This window comes from Diceros bicornis, chromosome X (genome assembly GCF_020826845.1).
Source record: "Diceros bicornis minor isolate mBicDic1 chromosome X, mDicBic1.mat.cur, whole genome shotgun sequence".
Lineage (NCBI taxonomy): Eukaryota > Metazoa > Chordata > Mammalia > Perissodactyla > Rhinocerotidae > Diceros > Diceros bicornis.
Window position 1 is genome coordinate 38,141,960 of NC_080781.1, and position 23,890 is coordinate 38,165,849.

At 40.2% G+C, this 23,890-nt stretch overlaps 1 protein-coding gene across 1 annotated transcript in view; it reads right to left on the reverse strand.

Moving 5' to 3' along the window:
* The window catches only part of MAOB (monoamine oxidase B), a 111,079-nt gene that overhangs the window by 73,899 nt on the left and 13,290 nt on the right, over positions 1-23,890 (reverse strand). The gene's annotated exons all lie outside the window — the stretch shown is intronic.

Sequence of the window (23,890 nt, forward strand, 5' to 3'; positions counted from 1 at the left end):
GTGCCTGAGGCCAGCCCCACCCAGCTGCAATCCTCAGAGAGCTGACAAGAGACCTAAAGGCTGGAGGCTTATAGCAATTGTAAGGCCCTGAGCCTAACAACCTGCCACGCTGGAGGCCTACTCACTTAAAAGAAATACTGCAACACAAATGTGGTATTAGAACTTGCAGCCAACTGTGTTGGGGCTCCCCATACCTGATAAAGAGACTGAAGGGCCCACCACAACTACAGACAGCTGAGCATTACAACAGCTGACCAGGAGCATAACTTGGCCTACCTGGGCGCATACAGGGAGAGCAAACAGGCCACAGCAGAAGGACACACATAGCCCACATAGGGGTCACCACTGGAACATTGAGAACTGAGGGAAGCACACTGCAGGACTCCTAAGGCATCACTTGTATAAGGTCACCTATCCAAGAGCAGGAGACGTAGCTGACCTACCTAATACGTAGACACAAGCACAGGGAGAGAGGCAAAATGAGGAGGCAAAGGAACACATTCCAAGTAAGGGAACAGGACAAAACTCCAGAAAAGGAACTAAGTGAAACAGAAATGAGCAACCTACCCAACAGAGAGTTCAAACTAAGAGTGTTAAGGATGCTCACTGATGTGGGGAAAAGAATAGATGAACTCAGTGAGAATGTCAACAAAGAAATGGAAGATATAAAAAAGAACCAATCAGAAATGAAGAATATGATATTGGAAATGAAAAATTCGCTAGAGGGACTCAAAAGCAGAGTAGAGGATACAGAAGAATGGATCTGCGAGCTGGATGAAAGACTAGAAGAAATTACCCAAGGTGAACAGGTAAAAGAGAAAAGAATTAAAAAGAGTGAAGACAGTCTAAGGGACCTCTGGGACAACATCAAGCGCACTAACATCCATGTTATAGGTGTCCCAGAAGGAGAAGAGCGAGACAAAGGGGCAGAGAATCTATTTCAAGAAATAATAGATGAAAACTTCCCTAACCTAAGGAAGGAAGCAGACATCCAGGTACAGGAAGCACAGAGAGCCCCAAACAAGATAAACCCAAAGAGGACCACACCAAGACACATCACAATCAAAATGTCTAGAATTAAAGTTAAAGAGATAATCCTAAAAGCTGCCAGAGAAAGACAAGTTACATACAAAGGAAACCCCATAAGGCTATCAGCTGACTCTCAGCAGAAACCTTACAGGCTAGAAGAGAGTGGCACGATATATTTAAAGTGCTAAAAGGAAAAAACTTACAGCCAAGAATACTCTACCCTGCAAGATTATCATTCAAAATGGAAGGAGAGATCAAAAATTTCCCAGACAAGCAAAAATTAAAGGAGTTTGTCACCAAGCAACCAGTGCTACATGAAATGTTAAAGGGACTGATTTAAGTGGAAAAGAGAAGACCACAAATAGGAAAAATGATCTATTTCCATGATAAGAGGGCAATCGATACAAATGCACAAAAAAGAGGTTAGATACAATATCAAAAACATAAAAGGAGGGAGGAGGGGAGTTAAAGAGTAGAGCTTTCAGACAGAGGTCAAACTAAAGAGACAATCAATTCTGTATAGAAGGAGAAAGGAACAGAGAAGGACTACTAAAACACTGAGAAAAAAAGTTAAAAAATGGCAGTAAATACATACTTATCAATAGCTACTTTAAACGTCAATGGACTAAATGCCCCAATTAAAAGGCATAGGGTGGCTGATTGGATAAAACAACAAGACCCATATATATGCTGCATACAAGAGACACACTTCAGACCTAAAGACACTCACAAACTGAAAGTGAAGGGATGGAAAAAGATACTCCACGCAAATGGCAATGAAAAGAAAGCTGGGGTAGCAGTACTCATATCAGACAAAATAGACTTTAAAACAAAAACTGTAAAAAGAGACAAAGAAGGGCATTACATAATGATCAAGGGAACAATCCAACAAGAGGATATAACACTTGTAAATATCTATGCACCCCATGTAGGTGCACCTAAATATATAAAGCAATTATTAACAGACATAAAAACAGAAATAGACAGTAATACAATAATAGTGGGGGACTTTAACACTCCACTTACACCAATGGATAGATCATCCAAACAGAAGATCAATAAGGAAACATTGGCCTTAAATGATACACTAGAACAGATGGACCTAGTAGATGTATACAGAGCATTCCATCCAAAAACTGAAGAATACACGTTCTTTTCAAATGTACATGGAACATTCTCCAGGATTGATCACATGTTAGGCCACAAAACGAGTCTCAATAAATTTAAGAAGATTGAAATAAGACCAAGCATCTTTTCTGACCACAACGGTATGAAACTAGAAATCAACTATAGGAAGAAAATCAGAAAAGCCACAAATATGTGGAGATTAAACAAAATGCTACTGAACAACGACTGGGTCAATGAAGAAACCAAAGAAGAAATCAAAAAATACCTGGAGACAAATGAAAATGAAAATACAACATGCCAGAATTTATGGGATACAGCAAAAGCAGTTCTAAGAGGGAAGTTTATAGCAATACAGGCCTATCTCAACAAACAAGAAAAAGCTCAAATAAACAATCTTACAATGCACCTAAAGGACCTGGAAAAAGGAGAACAAACAAAGCCCAAAATCAGTAGAAGAAGGGAAATAATAAAAATCAGAGCAGAAATAAATGAAATAGAGACCAAAAATACAATAGAAAAAATTAATAAAACAAAGAGATGGTTCTTTGAAAAGATAAACAAAATTGACAAACCTTTAGCTAGACTCACCAAGAAAAAAAGAGAGAAGGCACAAATAAGTAAAATCAGAAATGAAAGAGGAGAAATTACAACAGACCCCTCAGAAATACAAAAGATTATAAGAGAATACTATGAAAAGCTATATGCCAACCAATTCGACAATCTGGAAGAAATGGATAAATTCTTAGAATCATACAACCTTCCAAAACTGGATCAAGAAGAAATAGAGAATTTGAATAGACCAATCACCAGTAAGGAGATCGAAACAGTAATCACAAACCTCCCCAAAAATAAAAGTCCAGGACCAGACGGCTTCCCTGGTGAATTCTACCAAACATTCAAAGAAGACTTAATACCTATCCTTCTCAAACTCTTCCAAAAAATTGAGGAGTGGGGGAAGCTCCTTAACTCATTCTATGAAGCCGACATTACCCTGATACCAAAACCAGACAAGGACAACACAGAAAAAGAAAATTACAGGCCAATATCACTGATGAACATTGATGCAAAAATCCTCAACAAAATACTAGCAAATTGCATACAACAATGTGTTAAAAAGATTATACACCATGATCAAGTGGGATTTATTCCAGGTATGCAGGGATGGTTCAACATTCGCAAATCAATCAACGTAATACACCACATTAATAAAATGAAGAATAAAAATCACATGATCATCTCAATAGATGCAGAGAAAGCATTTGACAAGATACAGCATCCATTTATGATAAAAACTCTGAATATAATGGGTATAGAAGGAAAGTACCTCAACATAATAAAGGCCATATATGAAAAACCCACAGCTAAGATCATCCTCAATGGTGAAAAAGTGAAAGCTATCCCTCTAAGAATAGGAACCAGACAAGGATGCCCACTGTCACCACTCCTATTTAACATAGTACTGGAAGTCCTAGCCAGAGCAATCAGGCAAGAAAAAGAAATAAAAGAGATCCAAATTGGAAAGGAAGAAGTGAAACTGTCACTATTTGCAGATGACGTGATTTTATATATAGAAAACCCTAAAGAATCCACCACAAAACTTTTAGAAGTAATAAACGAATATGGTAAAGTTGCAGGTTACAAAATCAACATACAAAAATCAGTTGCATTTCTATACACTAACAACGAAGTAGCAGAAAGAGAAATTAAGAATACAATCCCATTTACAATTGCAACAAAAAGAATAAAATACCCAGGAATAAACTTAACCAAAGAGATGAAAGATCTGCACACCAAAAACTATAAAACATTGCTGAAAGAAATTGAAGAAGACACAAAGAAATGGAAAGATATTCCATGCTCTGGGATTGGAAGAATTAACATAGTTAAGATGTCCATACTTCCTAAAGCAATCTATAGATTCAATGCAATCCCTATCAAAGTTCCAACAACATTTTTCACAGAAATAGAACAAAGAATCCTAAAATTTATATGGAACAACAAAAGACCCCGAATAGCTAAAGGAATCCTGAGAAAAAAGAACAAAGCTGGAGGTATCACACTCCCTGATTTCAAAATATACTACAAAGCTATAGTAACCAAAACAGCATGGTACTGGCACAAAAACAGACACACAGATCAATGGAATAGAATTGAAAGCCCAGAAATAAATCCACACATCTATGGACAGCTAATCTTTGACAAAGGAGCCAAGAACATACAATGGAGAAAAGAAAGTCTCTTCAACAAATGGTGTTGGGAAAACTGGATAGCCATATGCAAAAAAATGAAAGTAGACCCTTACCTTACACCATACACAAAAATTAACTCCAAATGTATTAAAGACTTGAATGTAAGACCTGAAACTATGAAACTTCTAGAAGAAAACATAGGCAGTATGCTCTTCGACATCGGTCTTAGCAACATATTTTCAAGCACCATGTCTGACTGGGCAAGAGAAACAATAGAAAAAATAAACAAATGGGACTACATCAAACTAAAAATCTTCTTCACAGCAAAGGAAACCATCAACAAAACGAAAAGATAACCTAACAATTGGGAGAAGATATTTTCAAACCATACATCTGATAAGGGGTTAATCTCCAAAATATATAAAGAACTCATGCATCTCAAGAACAAAAAAACTAACAACCCAATTAAAAAATGGGCAAAAGACCTGAACAGACATTTCTCCAAAGAAGATATACAGATGGCCAACAGACACATGAAAAGACGTTCAACATCATTAACTACCAGGGAAATGCAAATCAAAACTACAATGAGATATCACCTCATGCCCCTCAGAATGGCTATAATTAACAAGACAGGAAACAACATGTGTTGGAGAGGGTGTGGAGAGAAGGGAACTCTCATACACTGCTGGTGGGAGTGCAAACTGGTGCAGCCACTATGGAAAACAGTATGGAGATTCCTCAAAAAATCAAGGATAGAACTACCATATGATCCAGCTATTCCACTGCTGGCTATTTATCCAAAGAACTTGAAAACACCAATGCGTAAAGATAGATGCACCCCTGTGGTCATTGCAGCGTTATTCACAATAGCCAAGACTTGGAAGCAACCTAAGTGCCCACCAAGGGACAAATGGATAAAGAAGATGTGGTATATATATACAATGGAATACTACTCAGCCATAAGAAACGATGAAATCCAGCCATTTGTGACAACATGGATGGACATTGAGGGTATTATGCAAAGTGAAATAAGTCAGAGGGAGAAGGTCAAATACCGTATGATTTCCTTCATTAAGTAGTAGATAATAACAACAATAAACAAACACATAGGGACAGAGATTGGATTGGTGGTTACCAGAGGGGAAGGGGGGAGGGAGGAGGGCGAAAGGGATAATTGGGCACATGTGTGTGGTGATGGGTTGTAATCAGTATTTGGGGGGTGAACATGATGTAATCTATGCAGAAATAGAAGTATAATGATGTACACCTGAAATTTATACAATGTTATAAACCAATGTTACTGCAATAAACAAAAAATTAAAAAAAAAAAGAAGCAAAGGTCCTAATTTCTGTAACTTTCAATTGCATCAAAACTAAGAGGGATTGATAGATGGAGAGAGGGATGGATAGATGGAATAAAGCAAACATAGCAAAAATGTTAATTGTAGAATGTAGTTGGTAGGTATATGAGTGTTGACTGTATAATTCTTTGAAATTTTTCATAATAAGAAAATTCTGGGAAAAAAGTTAAACTGAGTGGTCAAAAGGTACAAACTTCCAGTTATAAAATGAATAACTCATGGGGATGTAACGTACAACATGGTGACTATAGTTAATAACACTCTATTGCGTATTTGAAAGTTGCTAAAAGAGTAGATCTTAAAGGTTCTCATCACAAGAAAAGAAATTTATAACTATATGTGGTGATGGATATTAACTAGACTTATTGTGGTGATCATGTCACAATATATACAAATATCGAATTATATGTTGTACACCTGAAACTAATGTAACGTTACATGTCAATTATACCAGAATTGTTTAAAAATGGCTATAAAATCAAAATTATGAAGATGATTATTTGAAATTTGAAATGTGGGGATTTTCTTAGATTATATATATTTTTAATTGCAAAATATTTAAGGTTTGCCTAACCTAAAAATGAATGAAACATTGTTCAAGTACAAATGTTTGCTGACCTTTTCTGTATCAGCAATGGTTATTAGTAATAATAGTAATAGTTGTTAGCAACATGCTGCCAAGCTGCTGTAAAATAAAATAAAAATAAAACACACACACACAAAAAGTTAAACCAGTTTCTATTCAGCTGGACTTGTCAGATCTTTTAATAAACATTGCATACCTCCATCAGGAGATACTATATATATTAATTACATAATTTCTTAGTCTCTACAGTTTATTGGGGGCCAGGGGATGGAAGTATTTTCTTGAGGGCAGAAATGTCTCCTTACATATTTTGGGAAACACTACCTAAAGCAAATGGTCTATTTGGTCAACGTGGCCACAACTGGTGGTAGGTTTGGCGCAGAATCCGTCTCTCAAAAAAAATATCCTCCTCTCTTCCCCGCAACAAATCAAACATTCTCAACCACACCATTGTCCTTAGGCTGCATGTTATCAAGGAGTTGGTGTCCAAGCAGGACTTGCTTCTAGAAGAGAACAAAGCCTAACAGGAGAGGCACCACGGGGTTGGGAAGAGGGTGACTATAATGTATTTGGAAAGAGAGCTTCCTGGGAGGCTGGAAGTACTTGGTTCAGCCAAGTTATAGAAAAGTGGAAAATGGGGAAATGAGAAGGAAAAAGACAGCATCCTACCAAGAAAGGAACTAAAAGATTCCCTCTTTCTTCTTCTTTCAGGACATGCAGTGCAGCAAGATTGCCCAGGCGAAAGCAGGCCAAAGACAGAAGAGAAGTTCCAGGATCTGGAAGACCCGGGGGCAATGCCACAGCCAGAGCCTCGGGGAAGGGGGAAGTGGGCTGCCACCTGTGGGGTGCTGTAAATTAGCCAAAGCACAACCAGATGAGTACTTTTGGGTAGCACAGGGTTATGGGTTGTATTGTGCCCTCCCCAAAACACCCAGAACCTCAGAATGTGAACTTATTTGGAGATAGGGTCCTTACAAAGATAATCCAGTTAAAATGAGGTCATTAGGGTGAGCCTTAATCCAGCATGATTGGTGTCCTTATAAAAAGAGGAAATTTGGAGACAAACATGCACACAGGGAGAACACCATGTGAAGATGAAGGTGGAGATGGAGGTAGTGTTTCTACGAGCCAAGGAATGCCAAAGACTGCAGCAAACTACCAGAAGCTAGGAGAGAGGCATGGAACACATTCTCCCTCATAGCCAACAGAAGGAACTTACCCTGCTGACACCTTGATCTTGGAGTTCTGGCTTCCAGGCAATACATTTCTGTTGTTTTAAGCCACTCAAGTTTGTGGTACTTTGTTACGGTAGCCCCAGCAAACTAATACACATAGGAAATTTTATTTTTCATATTAAGGTAACTTGACTGTTAATTGAACTTACTTGGGGATAACATGGTGATGAAAGTTCTAGTTGGCCAGGCTAGGCTTGTGTTTCTTATGTTCTCAGGAGTGTTGGGGTGTTGGTGGGGGGAGGAGGGTGAGACGGTAGAGAGGGAAGGAAGTTTGCCAGTGGTCCTATTTCCGGACCTGCGGAATAGGGCACTAGCCCAAACAGGTGTTACATGAGTACTTGGGTAAGACTCATGGTGACAAAGCTTAAGGATTTGAGTTCCAGCCTTGGAGTTGTACACAGCATAACAAAGAGGAGACCTTTCAGCATTCAACACAGAGCAGTAAATAATAATGAGGGTCCGTGAACGATCTAGAACCTAGGTGAGGAATAAAACCTTCTGAGATGTACATTAAGAAATTAGCCATTGCCAAGATTATACAATTTCTACACATCGTATAAATTCCATAGTATTTTTAGAATGTCTCATGGTAAATCTCTCATTAAACTCTATTTGAAAATTAAATGAGTGTCAACGCCATTTATGAAACTAACTCACCGAGAAAACCCCTGGCTTCAGACTCTCATGGCTTTTCTCAATGCCAAGGAAAAGTTGCAGCACACCCTGATACGAGCAGTTTCGTCCGGCCAGCTCAAGCACTCCAGGTCTTGGGCACCCAGAACAGGTGGGACGGAAACATGGTGGCAAGTCAAGAGTACAGAAATGCGTGTGTGGGAAAATCTGTCCTATAACGTTTTAACCACTTTCAAGCCAAAGTGAAAAGAGATGGAAGAACCAGGTCTGGCATTAAAATATTGGCCCTAATAATCACAGGCCAAGCAGGTTCTGTTTCTTTGTTGTTTTTTTTTAAATCTAACCTGAAAGACACATATTAAGACTGTAAGCCCCACCTGAAGAGTGTGTAGACCTAGACCCATGTAGGCATGCACAGATGTGTGCTCAGTGTCCAGCATATTAGCGTGTGAGTGTGTGTGTGTGTGCTGAAGCTGTGCACAACACACATAACCAGGAGCATTACCCGGGGGTGGGGGTGAGATGGAGGCAGCAAGGCACAAGCTGCCACTGCTCCTGCAACTCTCACTGGGGTGCCACCCTTCTGCTACAATAGGGAGACAACATAAAGCTACTATGATAAGTAACTCTAAGTGGAGAAAGAAAACACAGATTCTTGTGAAGTCATAACAGCAACAATTAGAATCCTCATGCATGATTGTTTTTGTTTTTTAATTGACTCAACTAGAACAGACCTTGTATCCAGAATTCTAAACAGACAAACAAAGGGCAATCAAGAAAAGGAAGAAGTATGGCTCTCCCGGCAAACACCATTAAGGTCAGTGTCCTGTGAGGAGTGGGACCTGAGGACTGCTGGCAGGAGGGGATAAGGGCGAAGGTGTGTTTTCTTACAAGCTGTTTTCACACGTTAGCCTTGGGGCTAACCCTCATTGCTTTCTCATCCTCATGCCTAGGGTCGGCCTCTCTGGCAGCAGCCTAGATCTCAGGAGACAAAATGCATCCTCCCTCACCAGGAGGAGTCAATAATCCCACCCAGGGTTCAGGAATTTGCTCTCCAAAGAGGAAAAAAAAAAACCTCTATTTTAAGGATATTTTAAGAAGGGTTCAACTATTCTGATAAAAAACACTGTTGAAATCCTAGTGTTTTAAAAATTCAATTATAGCAGCTTTTACATCATGCTTATATCTACTTTGACTTTTTCTCTTATTTGTTCTGTTTTTTACTAAAACAGAACAAATTACGTATTTTTTTCTTTTAAAACAGAAAGCAGTGGATCCAGGGCCTTCTCCCACCACCAGTATCCCACCATCAACAACAGTTACTAGAAAGTCCCCTCTAGCACCTTGAAACAGACTGCCCATTCTGTGACCATCCCAACATAAAATCAGAACTCAGGGCAAGGCTGACGACCCAAAAGCACTTTCCCGAAAGCATGGTATGTCTCACTCTGGCTTCTGTCTTCCTGAGAAAGAAAAAGCACCTGCCAATCTGGCTGCAAAGAATTTTCTTCCACATTTCTAGCTGCTCTGGGAAACTACTTCCACCTCAGACCTCCTGAGTGCTAGCCCCTGGAAGTTACATTGCTTGGGCTTGTCTCTCGGTTATAGATATTGAGATTCTGGCAAGATCTTGCCTTCACTTTTCATTCCAAGTCAGGGATTGAAAATCCAAAAGCACTGGGGAGTAGGGGAGAGTAGGGCCAAGGGCTGTGGAGAATTGAAGACTGCGTGCCTTGAACAAAAGCACTTAAATCAAATTTTAAAACACTGGAGAATCATCCCCAAATTGTGAAAGACTTGGCCCAAGGGCTACCAGTTTAGAACCTCTGTTCTAAGCTACTCTCTGGGCCTCACCTCATTAATAGGGATGTGGCTTCAGCAGAGGGCATCATTTTCCTGGGGCCTCACTGATTTGTCAGTTCCCTGCATGTCTTCCAAGATGGTGACTCTTCCTGTTCTAGAGCAGGGCTCTTCCTCAAACCACTAAGAAAATCTCTACTTTTCAGCATATTTACAATGTAGGGATAATTGACAAACCTGAAACCAATGAATGCTGAAATCCTATTCATTTTCCCAGATTTTTTTTCTGCCTTATAATTTGGGTCCAGTCATTTTCCCAAGAGCTCAAGTCTAAAACCTGGGCTTCATCATTGAGTCTTCCTGGTCCCTCGTCCCACCTTATCCTTAACGCCTTTCAAGATTCAGCATGACCTGGCCCCTGCCAACTTCTCTAGTCTCTTATCCTTATGCTCTCCACCCTGTACCCTATACTCCAGCAATATTGAAACCCCTCCTTCTGTGGGTCTTTCCATACCCAACACTATTTAGTGTTTCCAGGCCTTTGTTCTGCCAAGAAGATTTTACCTAATACCACCTTATCTCCCAAAATACAGCTCAGGCTCCAGACAACTTGCCCTAACCAACCCCCAGGGTGTGTTAGGAGCCCCAAGTCAGGGTTTCTATAGCAAGGCATACTTTATCCCTTATTAGATCACCTACAATAAAAATGAGGAGACCATGGTGGGCCAGGAGAAGGTAGGCTGAGGCAGAGTTTGCATCTAAATTCACAAGAATCTTTTGGGAGCTCCATAGTTTTAAACTTTTCACTCAAATTATTTTTGGAGAGAGGCTTTTCCTGTTATTTCATACCAACAGATTGTAGATAGGTTGAAACTTCTCCATGTCTGGCCAAAACCCAGCTTGTGGTTTGATAAAAGACTTAACAGAAAGCCAAAACAAGCTGGCAATGTTTGCCAAGACAAGGCCTCAAATGGAACTCAGATGAAATTACTTATATATTTATTAGGTTCAGTTCTTTTTAGGGAAAATTATACTTTCCAAAAAAATCACTCTAAATCTCAGTGAGAGGCCCTGGACTCAGCTGTCAGTTTTAGTATCAGAAGAGGAACTGCCACATAAAAATTTATACTAGTGCAAAGATTTACAGAAAAACAAAATACCTATTGCTGTCTGCGCAAAGTATTTCAGGGGTATCTGTAGCTGAGATCGAGTTTCCCCATTCACTCTGGGACATCTGCTCAGTCACCCCAAATCAAAAACAAATTCAGGCACTTTTAGCCAGAATATCTAGATTTCATGTTGAGCGTGGCCCCCAAATCTTGCCAATCCAATTGTCTTAATTAATTCCTTATGTTAAATTGGCTTTGTATTTCTTCAAAAAGGAAATTTTAATCTTTCTGAAAAATGAGACATCTCTCATATTCTGAGTCTGCCATTGGTTAGGTGATCAAATTTATCCCCTTCTTTAAACCTCAATTTCCTAACCTGTAAAAGAGTGAAAATATTTACTCAGCACATTGCCTGTTGCATGGTAAATACCAAACAAATATCGGCTTAGTGAATGAATGAGTCCAACAGCTTAGGAAGTATTTGGCTTTGAAATTGGAAGAATTAGGTTCCAACACTACTTTGTTTCTTAGGCACTGTGGAATCTTGGGCAAGTAACTTCTGAACTCCTCCTAATTCCAGTTTGTAAAACAGGAGTGATACCTTGCAGGCAGAGTTGATGCAAAGACTATGTGTGCAAAATTACTTGCATATATTGGGCCTGCTGTTGCTATTTGGTGATAGGCAGGCTGGGCTTGGGAATTAATCATGCCTCTACTTCTCCTTCACTTCCATCTCCCTACAAATACTTATTGACAACTTAAGGCTTTTTATAGCATCTCTCATCATCCTTTGATTCAGTATAGATGATTTATCTATAGACCACGTCTTACAATATTGGCATAAACTCCTAGGTTTTAATATTTCTTCAAACTGTGCATCACAAAAAAATGACTGGGTCTTGAACTACCTTCTTTTTAACCTATAACAAAACAAATGGATAAGTTGTATCGTGGATTGAACAAAGGCCCACTGACCACAGCAGAGAAGAGGTAAAGCAATTTTTTCTCTGTTGATGACATTTTTATCATGGACTTTGAGCAATCTAAGCAGTATCTTTTGATTAATCATCAGAAAGAATACTTTAACATCTCTTTTCTAAAATTAAGACCACTGTATTTGACACATACCTTCATGCAATTAAATGAATAATATTTTTGAACCTTACGGTGTAACTTCCCACTGTCCAAAATGGTTATTTCATACCTTTTCTTCTTAAACTTCCTACATGACACCACCACCACCACCACCCCTGTCCTTCTCAGCTGATGACTCTGCTTCATCTTTTATTGAGAAAATTAAAAATCTCATTCATGTTTTCCACAATAAATCTACTTATACACCTTCATTTGTGCCTGTATGTGTGCTTTACCTCCTATGGTTTAAATGAATTGGCTTCTTTAATGAAGTCAACCCTCCCCACTCTGGGTCCTATTCCCCCAGGGCTTTGATCTTCTAATCATATGCTTTCTCTCTTGCGTCATCAGCTTCTCCGTCTCCCCTGGATCACTGTCATCAGAGCACAAACCTGCTCTGGTATCTCCCATCTTCAAAAAAACCTAACTCTGGCCCAACATCTCCTTTTAGCTACAACCCCGTCCCTCTGAATCCCTTCATAGCACTTCTTCAAAGAGTTATCTACATGCATTGCCCCTATTTCCCCCTCACTCCAGCCAGGCTTTCATCCCTACCATTCCACCTAGACTGCTCCTGTCAAGGACACCAGTGATTTTCATATTGCCAAATCCAGTGGTCAAGTCTTTGTCCTTAAGTTACTTGTTCTCTTAGCGGCTTTTGGTCTTGTCCTCCTTGACCCACTGCTTTCATTTTGTTTCTGGGTCACACACTTCCTTGGCTTTCTTCTCCTCTAACTCATTGCTCTTTCTCAGATTCCTTTGCTGGATCCTTCACCTCTTCCCAACCTCTAAGTGTCAGAGAGCCCCAGGACGTAGTTCTTGGACTTCGTTTTTTTTTTTCAATCAGTCTGAGGTGATCTCACCCAATCCCACAGCCTTGAAGCTTCAAGCTTGAAATATAAATTGCCTACTTAATTGTGCCTTCAGCTATTTAATAATCATCTCAAACTTAACATATCCCAAACAGAGCTCTTGAGTCTCCTCCCCCAAACCAGTTCTTCTCCAGTCTTTTCCATCTCAGTGATGGTACCACAATTCACTCAGTTGTTTAGGCCAAAATCCAGGGATTGTCCTTGATTCCTTTCTTCCCTGACCACTCCACCCTCCAATCAATATATCACTAAGTAACTCTACCTGCATACAACCATTTCTTCGTACCCCTACTACTACCACCTTGGTCTAAGATGGTATCATCTTTCCTTTGGACTATTGCAATAGCCTTGAAACTGCTTCCACTCTTGCTCTCTAAGTTTTCAATTTACACAGCATAGAATATCTTTTAAAACAAAATCAAATTCATGACACTTCCCTGTTTCAAATCTTCCAATGCCTTACATTGCAAAGATGTGATCCTACCCCATTACTTAACTTACAGGGCCCCATATGACCTCACTCTTGCCTACATACCTGCCTTACTACCCCTTGCTCATTCCACTCCAGCCATATTGATTTCCTTTCGGTTCCTTAAACATGTCAAAGTTGTTCCCACCATAGAGGCTTTGCACCAGCTGTTCCCAACTCCTATAATACTCTTCCTCCTGATATTTACATGTTCAACTTCTCAGATCTCAGCTTGTACCTCATCTCTAAGGAAGAGGCATTTCTTGGCTCTGTTCCATCACCTTATCTATTTTATTTTTCATGGATTACTTACCACTGGCAGTACTTTGTATATACGTATGTAGGTAGGTGGGTATTTATTTGGTTGATTCATTGGTTATTTATCGTGTGACCCTCCTCACTAGATTATAAGCTCTACGAGGGCAGGGATCTTACTTGTTTTGTTTCCTGCTTTATCCCCAGCACCTGGGAGAATATCTGGCATGTAGACATCCTCAATAAATATTTGTTGCTGGCATGAAAGAACTCAGACAAGTCAATTAGTTTAGCTGCAAAGGATAAAGAGTGGCTCATTTTGCAAAGGACTTACTCTGGTGGGTTCATCAGAATGCATTTCTAATCAAAATTTGATGCATCACAAAACCTTATTTTAACGTCCATGTGACCATTTGAACACAATCGCCCTTTAAAATTTTCAACTCCAAATTTTCTGTTCCAAATATCTTTTTAATTACAAATTTAATACAAAAGTTTTGCAAGGGAAAAAAAGTACCAATATAGAAATAGAGTCTTCCACCTGGACAGGGATTCAAACAGGTCTCCAAATATTGACAGTACAACGTCAGCTCCACAACCTGTCTGCGTCATGTCTAAAGTCTATAGACATCCCTTTAATCAATAACACAGTTGGGGCACTGGTCAGAAAATTAAACTTCTTCCTCTGCCAAAAGTCACTTGAGCATCTGATATTTTAAAGAGGTATTTTAAGGGTTTTCTTAATTATTAATTCCTCTGGAGCATTTAAATTCTATACCTGCACCATTAGATTGTGGAACAGAAAGATACCTAGTCTATGTTGTACTAGCTTCTTACAGAAATTCCTTATATATTAAATATGCTTTAATATTATGCTCTAGCTGAAAACCGCACGTGTGCACGCATGTGCGTGTGTGTGTGTGTGTGTGTGTATTTTTAAGTACTGAAACAAACTCTCTGTACTCCCAAGCTTTGGGCATAGTCCAAAACTGTAATATCAATCTACACTCCAAGTTGAAAGGTGAAGCCACCTCTAATGGAAGAAGCCAATTCCATCTTGTCGAGAGGAGGTGTAATCCAGACCTGGCGATCCTGCAAACCTTGACAAAGAAGCAAATGGAACAGAAAGTGCCAGTGTCACAACTTACACCCACAGTTGCAAAAATACATTTAAAAGCCTTTAGTAGCAAAATTCTCAATCCATAAAATTATGCCGTGATGTTATGTTCTGCGCCCCTTTGTCCCCCTGGATTTCTGTTTGATTCCATGAATCCTTATTTCTGGGGCTCCTTTATTCTGTGTGTATCTTTTTAGCAGTCTCCATGTACATTCTTAGCTCCGTGTCTTACTATGTCCATCTGTGTCCCACACTTCCCCAATTCCTTTTGTCTCTCTTAACTGACCCAAATACAAAGCCAAAAATTATTTATTTATTTTCCCATTTGTTGACTTGGCTGAAAATATACAGAGATTTAGGAATCATCTTAATAGAGGTAAGTTTTGAAACTACTGAGTTCCCCTGGAGGTTTGTAAAAGCAGTAGAAGCAGAATAGGAATTTTATATAGAATAATACCACAAGGAAAACATGTGCAAGGAAGTCTTCTTATTGGATTAGGCCATTTTAATTGCAGTATCAGAATCCTCTTGTGGCTATTGGCCATACACCTTGGTGTGAAATGTGTACACTGAAAATGGTTGAGAGGCTCCCAGAAGACTACATGCATTGGAAGGGCATAACGGTTCTCAAAGACAGAGCATTTAAACATCTTGGCTAAAAGGTTTCTAGTACTAGTTACCTATCAGTTCAGAAATGTAAATATAAAACACCAATTTATTCAAAAAGAAGAATGAGGGCCTGGCTCCATGGCCTAGTGGTTAAGTTCGGCATGCTCCACTTGGGTGGCCCAGGTTTACAGGTTCAGTTCCTGGGCACAGACCTACACCACTCGTCGGCCATGCTGTGGCAGCAACCTACATACAAAGTAGAGGAAGACTGGCACAGATGTCAACTCAGGGCGAATCTTCCTCAAGCAAAAAGAGGAAGATTGGCAACAGATGTTAGCTCAGGGCGACTCTTCCTCAAGCAAAAAAAGAGGAAGATTGGCAACAGATGTTAGCTCAGGGTGAATCTTCCTTAGCAAAAAAAGAAAACAAAACAAAACAAAAGAAGAATGGATTCCACCCCATATTCTAACCAAAAGTCAAGAAGAAAATGAAATGAAAATAGCCCTCCCAGAAAACATAATTGAATAATAGACACAAGAAAAATGTTCAACTTTGCTGGTAATTAAAAATGAAAAACAACCATTTTCACTCTCAATTTGAGAAAGATTCAAAAAAAAAAAGGATGAGATTAAATGTTGCCAACAATGTGATGAAACAAAGCTGGCTGGAATAGTAATTGGTAAAACACTTGAGAAAAGCAATTTGGCAGTATCTGTCAAAAACTTTAAACTGTCCATATCTTTAAATCTGAAATTATTACTTTATGATTCAATCCTAAGAAATAATATCCAATATGGAAGAAGTTATTATTCCTAAAGATCTTTAGTGCAATGTCATTTATAATAACAACACACACACAATACATAATGTCCAATAATCTGGTATTAACTAAGTAAGCTATGATACACCTATTTGATATTAATTAAATTATGTTCATAACAACTGTAGTAATGTGGAAAATGCATATGTTTTAATATCAAGTGAAAAGATATAAAATCGTGTCTGTAATGACTATAAATATAAATGTGTGGCACGTGTGCACACACACACACACACAGAAAACAAACAAGTGCATGAAAAAAGGCTAGAAGAAAACACACCCAAATATTAAGAATGGTTGTCTTTGGATAGTAGGACTTAAAATGAACTTATAAAAATAATCTATCCAGAATTAGTGGAAAAAAAAAACTTACTTAGTCGTGCCACTATGTGAGTAGTTTCATTTACTGGACTATTTTCAGGATTTTCTGTTTAAATGACTTACTTTTTATTATAAATTTATACTTTTTAGAGACCTAAAATTAAGCTCTTAGCCACATAATTGCAAAACTTCTCTACAAATCACAGTCTATCTTCCTTTATATTGCCACTAACCCTATTTCAGAAAAAAATTGTATGCAGGTAAATTGATAGAAGCGCTTTCTCAAAGGTCAACTGTATATCAATCAAATAAAAATAAACTCAACTACTTGATACTTTATGAAATTTACTTCAGTTACAACATAATGATCAGATTGGGAAAGGAGAGAAGGATGTACATTATTTTTTTCTAGGCTTGGGAGCTGTTTCCCTTAATTGCTTTTTCTTTGAACACCACCAATACATCTTTACTAGATTATTCCACAAATTTTGGAACTTAATAACAGTGTTTACATTATGCTTTCTAAACTTATGAATACAATGTAATCATTGTTCACCAATTAAGGGACTGAGTTTGGCATCATGATCTGTAACCACAGGCTCACAGGCCAATTAAAATGCCCCAAAATTCATAGGAAAATTGTGACTAAGGAAAATACTTATTACATGTTGAATATAATACCTAAATATACACATAAATATATTCATGTAAACATACACATTTTATATATAAGCATATACTTAAATACACATGTAAGTATTTTCTTTAGTCAGGGTTTTCATGTGAATGTTGCGGCATTTTGCCCAAAGGATCTCTTCCAGCCCCAACGGTCTGGAAAAAGCATATGGGAGAAGCAGGCAGCTCAGCTGATCAGGCACCTCTACCCACGTGCCTTTACTACAACTAGAAGCTCCTCCTTTCTCCTTGACTAATACAGTCAACTTTTCCTCTTTCCAGAAGGCAACACAAAATAACAACTTTTTAGGTGCACCCACACTATGTGGTATCCAGAAAATCACTGAAGATCACATTTTAAAATCTTAAGATGACGATTCTCAAAAGGTTAAGCATAGAGTTACCATATGACCCAGCAGTACCACTCCCAGGTATCTACTCAAGAGAAATGAAAACATACGTATACACAAAAACTTGTACATGAATGTTCATAGTAGCATTATTCACAACAGTCAAAAAGTAGAAACAAACCAAATATCCATCAACTAATGAACAGACAAACAAAATGTGGTATATCCATACAATGGAATATTATTCTGCCATAAAAATGAATGGAATACTGATACATGCTACAACACGGATGAGCCTTGAAAACATTATGCTAAGGGAAAGAAGCCAGATACAAAAGGTCATATATGGTATGATTCCATTTATATGAAATGTCCAGAACAGGCAAATATCTAGAGACAGAAAGTAGATTAGTGGTTGCCAGGGGTTGGGTGGTAGCAGTGGTGGTGGGAATGGAGAATGACTGCTAACGGGTGCAAGGTTTCCTTTTGGGAGGACAAACATGTTCAAAAGTCATGGTTACACAACCCTGTGACTATGTTAAAAACCATTAAATTGTATACTGTAAATGAGTGAATTGCATGGTATGTACCATACATCAATAAAGCTGCTATTAAAAAATCTTAAGACGATGACATTTTAGAACTCAATAAGGTTTACCATTATAACCACTTTTGTGTGTGTGTGTGTGAGGAGATCAGCCCTGTGCTAACATCTCCCAAACTTCCTCTTTTTCTGCTGAGGAAGACTGGCCCTGGACTAACATCCATGCCCATCTTCCTCCACTTTATATGGGACGCTGCCACAGCATGTCTTGCCAAGCAGTGCGTCAGTGTGCACCCGGGATCCGAACCGGCAAACCCCAGGCCGCCACAGGGGAGCGCGCGCACTTAACCACTTGCGCCACCAGGCCGGCCCCCCATTATCACCACTTTTTAAAGTTATTTTGAGGTTTTAATGAAAGATGTTGCAGCAGGTGTTCTCAATGCCCCACCCATATTCCCTCCTCATTCATTTCTACTTGACTGACTCCCCAGGGGCTTGTTTCTGGCTGCAGGCACCACCTAGCTCCTCAAGTACTCCAGCCCCCCACACCTCAGTGGGGATAACTGCAGAGTATCTTACACTGTCTCCCCGAGGTCCCCAGTAGGACTGAGCTCCAGTCACTCACAGTGGAAACAGGCTTGAAAATGCAAACTTTCTTGACTTCCTTGCCTCCTCTACTGGTTTTTGCTGGGATCACTTTCCAAATAAATGGCCTACACTCACATCCTATCTCAGGGTCAGCTTCTAGGGGGACCCAAGTCAAGATACACATTACTCTCCTCCCTTCTCAAGTAATATTCATATCTTGCCCCACTAGAAAGATAATTGGTCAAGTTATTCAAATCATTAAGAGAAAATTTCTGTGGTGACATGTTGAGCCAACATGGAAAGAGAGATTTAGAAATAGATTTTGTTGACTTGTGTTTACAATTAATGCCGAGTTTCCCTAAACTGCCATAACAGCTGCAGCCCATCTTTACATACCAGGCTGCATGGGAAATGTGGTGGCCTTTGGATCAGGGGACTCTGCAGCCACTGTTTCCCCTGGGGGCTCAGACCAGAGGATTCTGAGGCCTCAGCCTACAGATGTAGAAGGAGCAGCTCCCGGTGCAGCGCTGTGGAAGGGGCGACTGCAACGTCTCCAGCACATGGAAACAGCAACAAGGCTTTCATGGGAGCAGAGCAGGGACACTGGGGCTGGCAGAGACTAGCACATGGAAGGTTCCAGAGTCAGCCAAGTGTTGGTGGGTAGGGAACCCTCCTTGTTCTCTGCAGTTTGCATGACGGCCCTACTCAGAGGGACAGAAAAGCAGACGCCATGGAAGCCCTGCCAAAAAAGCACTGAAAGCCTAAAATCGGGAGACTTTGCTGGGACTCCTACATATTAAATTTTTGCTGAAATTTTGGTGAGAATTGTCAGGTCTTTTCTGAGAATAATGACTCATGTGCATTTGCAAAAAATCACCAACTAACAAACAAAAACCTTATGAACATAACAATGTATGACCGTCTCATTTTAGGTATGATATTTTCCAATGTATGCCATCCTCCTAGCTTATATGTTAAAAGATTTCCCTGATCTGAAACCCTTGGGACCAAATGCATTTCAGAACTTCAAATTTTTCAGATTTTAGCGAGACAAAACAGTACAGTGACATGTATTATGTAACAGTCCTGGTGACAGCTGGGACAACCACCCTGAAATCACCTGCATTATGACGTCTGCAGTAAAACAGATGACTAATAGCAAACCAGACACATCAGCTCTGGTCAGGTTTTGCTGAAAGCTCCAGAAAATATTTTCAATTTTCAGAGCTCTGGGCATTTGGGAAATGCAGATAAGGGACTGTGGCCTGTAGTATGGTTGATTAGAACCATAGCTGCCATGAGATAAGTGCCGAGGACACAGATGTGGAACACAGAACAAGAGGACTCAGAGAAAATGAGAACACCCACTTCATTAAAAATATAATTTTCCTAGCCAACTAGGTGGGTTAATAGTTATTAACCCATCATAATAACTACATTAAAGTAACTCAGAAAAGAGGAACAACACAGAAGGGTCCAAATGCAATTTAAAACCCAAAGTTCTAAATTTCATTCTCAAAGAAAGATTCAATAAGCCAACCAATATTTACTGTGAACCTGCTAGGTGCAGGCACTGTCTTAGGTGATGAAGACAGGCAGACAGAGTGCCTGCCCTCCTGGAGCTTATAGTAGGGAGGGCAGAAAAGGGGTATAACCAGGTGCCACAGAAAGGTAGAAGTGGGGGGCACAGCGTAGTTTGCATAAGGCTGTCAGAATAAGGAGACCTCAAAAAAGTGAATTTTAAAATAAATTCTGAAAAATGATCAAGAGTTAGCAAAGTGGTAGGTGGGAGGGAGGTGAGCCAGCAGAGATTCCACATGGAGAAGAGCAAGTACAAAGGCCAGAGACTGAGAGAGATTATTCAAAGACTTTATAGTGGGCCAGCATGGCTGCAGAGTGAACGGAAGAGAGTGGTGGGAGATGAGACATCCAAGGTTGGCAGGGGTCAGGTCTGCAGTGTGTCTGGGCCACAGGCATCATTTTAGACTTAATCCTGGAGTTACTGGGAGGCCACTGAAAGATTTGAAGCAGAGGAGCAACCTCATGAGATTTATATCTTAGAAAGATTGCCCTGCCAGGAGAAAAGTTTGGAAGGATATATACCAGGCTGTTAACACGGGTCACCTCAGGAGGGATGGGATGGGGTGAAGGCTGACAGGTAATTAGCTTTGTCTTTGAACAACTTTGTTTGCTTCACTTCTGATAATAAATATTTTTTGTAGCTTAAAAATATCAAAGTTGAGGGGCTGGCCCGGTGGCGTAGCGGTTAAGTTCACGTGCTCCGCTTCAGTGGCCCAGGGTTCACAGGCTCGGATCCCGGGCATGGACCAACGCACCGCTTGTCAAGCCATGCTGTGGCGGCGTCCCATACAAAGTAGAGGAAGATGGGCACGGATGTTAGCCCAGGGCCAATCTTCCTCAGCAAAAAGAGGAGGATTGGCAATGGATGTTAGCTCAGGGCTAATCTTCCTCAAGCACACACACACAAAAACAAATTATTCTTCCTTTACTGGATGGAGAAACCTTGAAGACATTATGTGAAGTGAAATAAGTCAGACACAAAAGGACAAATATTGTATGATTTCCCAGAGTAGTCAAATTCATTGAGGCAGAAAGTAGAATGGAGGTTGCCAGGGGCTGAGGAGAGCAAGGAATGGAGACTTAGTGTCTGATGGGTACAGGGTTTTGATTTAGGATAATGACAAAATTCTGGAGATGGATGTTGGTGATGGTTGCACAACAATATGGATGTACTTAATGCTGCTGAATTGTACACTTAAAAATGGTCCTAATGGTACAATTTATGTTATATATATCTTATCACAATAAACAAAGAAAAAAAATTGAATGGACTGGAGAAGGGCTGGACCAAATGACCAGACTCTGGGAACTACAGTGGTCCACGTGACGAACCCCAGATCAGGAGGGGCATGAGGTGGACAGGTCTGAGCTATATTTTGAAACTACAACTAACAGGGCTTTAGGAATAATAAAAGGAGAAAAGAAGCAAGTATCTAGAAGCCATAAGCAGATGCTGAAACAAGGAGTTGGATGCCATTAGTTTATTTGGGAGGTGATCTCGAGAAGCCTGGTAGGCTCTGGGGAGATGAGACAAGGAAGAGAAGGTAGACAACAAGAGTGCAGTATCAAACAGGTTGCCACTGTGGGCAACTGGTGCTCGATCCCACAGGGGGCCTCTGGGAGACTGTGTGGAACACACCTCAGCGATTCCAACTAGGAGCTGAGGAAGCCAGGTTATTTATCATGTCAGTCCTAGGCAGATGACTGCTCTTGGGGGGCATTAACCTCACTCCACTGCTGGCCTGTCCTGAGTGGGAGTCAAGAGGGCTCCAGTGGCCAGAGAAAGCCCTCAGGCAAAGACTTGCAACATTCAGAAGCCATAGGTTCCCCTGTATATGGGAATGGGTGCCAATTGAGATGTTGGGACCCCTCCAATGTCTGCAACAAATGTCAAGGGTCTTGGCTTGAAAACGGTCTGAAGGGGATTCTGTTTCCCAAAACAGGGAACACTGGAGGTGAAGTAAGTAGGAACAGGCAAAGGAGGCTGAAGGAACAGCTAGAGAGGTAAGAGGGAAGCTGAAAACTGTGGGATGGTCAGAGTGATAGTAAATATAAGAGGCTGAATCACAGGATTTAAAACTAGCCCACAATTTCCTTTTACAGACATTTCCATAAGTAATATGCTTTATCTTTTTCCATCAGAGAACAGAATCCTCAAAGTGTTAATGTCACAATACTAATAGTCTAGCTCTATAAGGTTTGATTTGGCGGGCCTGGGAAGGACAGGATTTCTCTCTCCCTCTCTTTCTCTATTGCCATGGAATGCTACAAAGTGCTATCCCCACTGGACACTATATAACGCTGAATTATATATAGTCCCTGACTTTTTCAATGCTTGCCCAATCATCTTCCATAAAATGAGCTGATAGGGAAAGCACCTTGCTTTGGGTGCCCTCCCCATTCTGCTGTACATCAGTCACACAACAAGTCAGCAGTTGAGGGGTTATCCCTCCCAATGATGTGCATGCAATTTAAACAGAGACCTCTATTTAGAACCTTCAGGACCCAAAGCACAGGATTCCTTTCTCAATCCTGTAGAGGGGCCTTCCAGAAAAAAAAAGACATTATTTTTCTGGCTCTTAAATCATTTGCTGAATCACACAGAGGATCATATCTCTGGACATGCTGATTCAAAATGTTGCCACTCCTTTTAATGCCACCAATGGGCATTTCTAAGAAATACAATCAAAAGCAATCACCCTCACAATCATGATCTTCTATCCTTCTAGTTCACTTGCTCAAATCCTTCTAATATGAATGCTCTTTAACCAAAGACTCCCAATCTAGTAACCTCTCCTCTAGAACACTACCAACGAGCTCCCTCACAGCCTTACTTTCTCCCTTGCCCATTTGGGATTCTATCATCCATTTTTACAATCGCTTTCGCTATATTCAATTCCCTGTGAGAAATCCTACAGGAAGCTGCATAAAATAGTGGTAGTATTAGGGGAAGAATAGAGGAGCACACCAACAGTGCCATTTTGCCAAGAACTCAGAAGCTGAGCTGCATCCAGGGTATCCTGGATGGTAGCCTGGGATAGATGGATGGCCCCTGACCTTCTGTATCCAGTCTTCACAGATTAGGGTTGTCTGTGAAGACTATCTGTGAAGGTTATCCCTTGGCTGCACTGCCACAAATTTCTCCAACGAAGAATGAAATTCATATTTGTAGCAATTCCAGACCAAAGTCTATGAATCTCAGCTTTAAATCAGCCTGCAGAATGGTAAGAGAAGAATTGGATTCCCTGGAGCTTGTTTGGGCCAGTGTAGTGGTCAGTCTTCACCCTCCATCCCTGTCCCAGGGACTCTCAGGGCACCTAAGAGAGGTAATCCAGAACTGATGAGGCTCAGCACCCTCCCCGGGCCCTATTGGCTTCTTGCATCCTGGGAAAGGCCAAGTCCTTTAATGGCCTCCACCCCCAACTGACTGAAGCTTCATGGTTAGAACATCTTGTGATATGTAGAACAAAAATGCTGTTCAA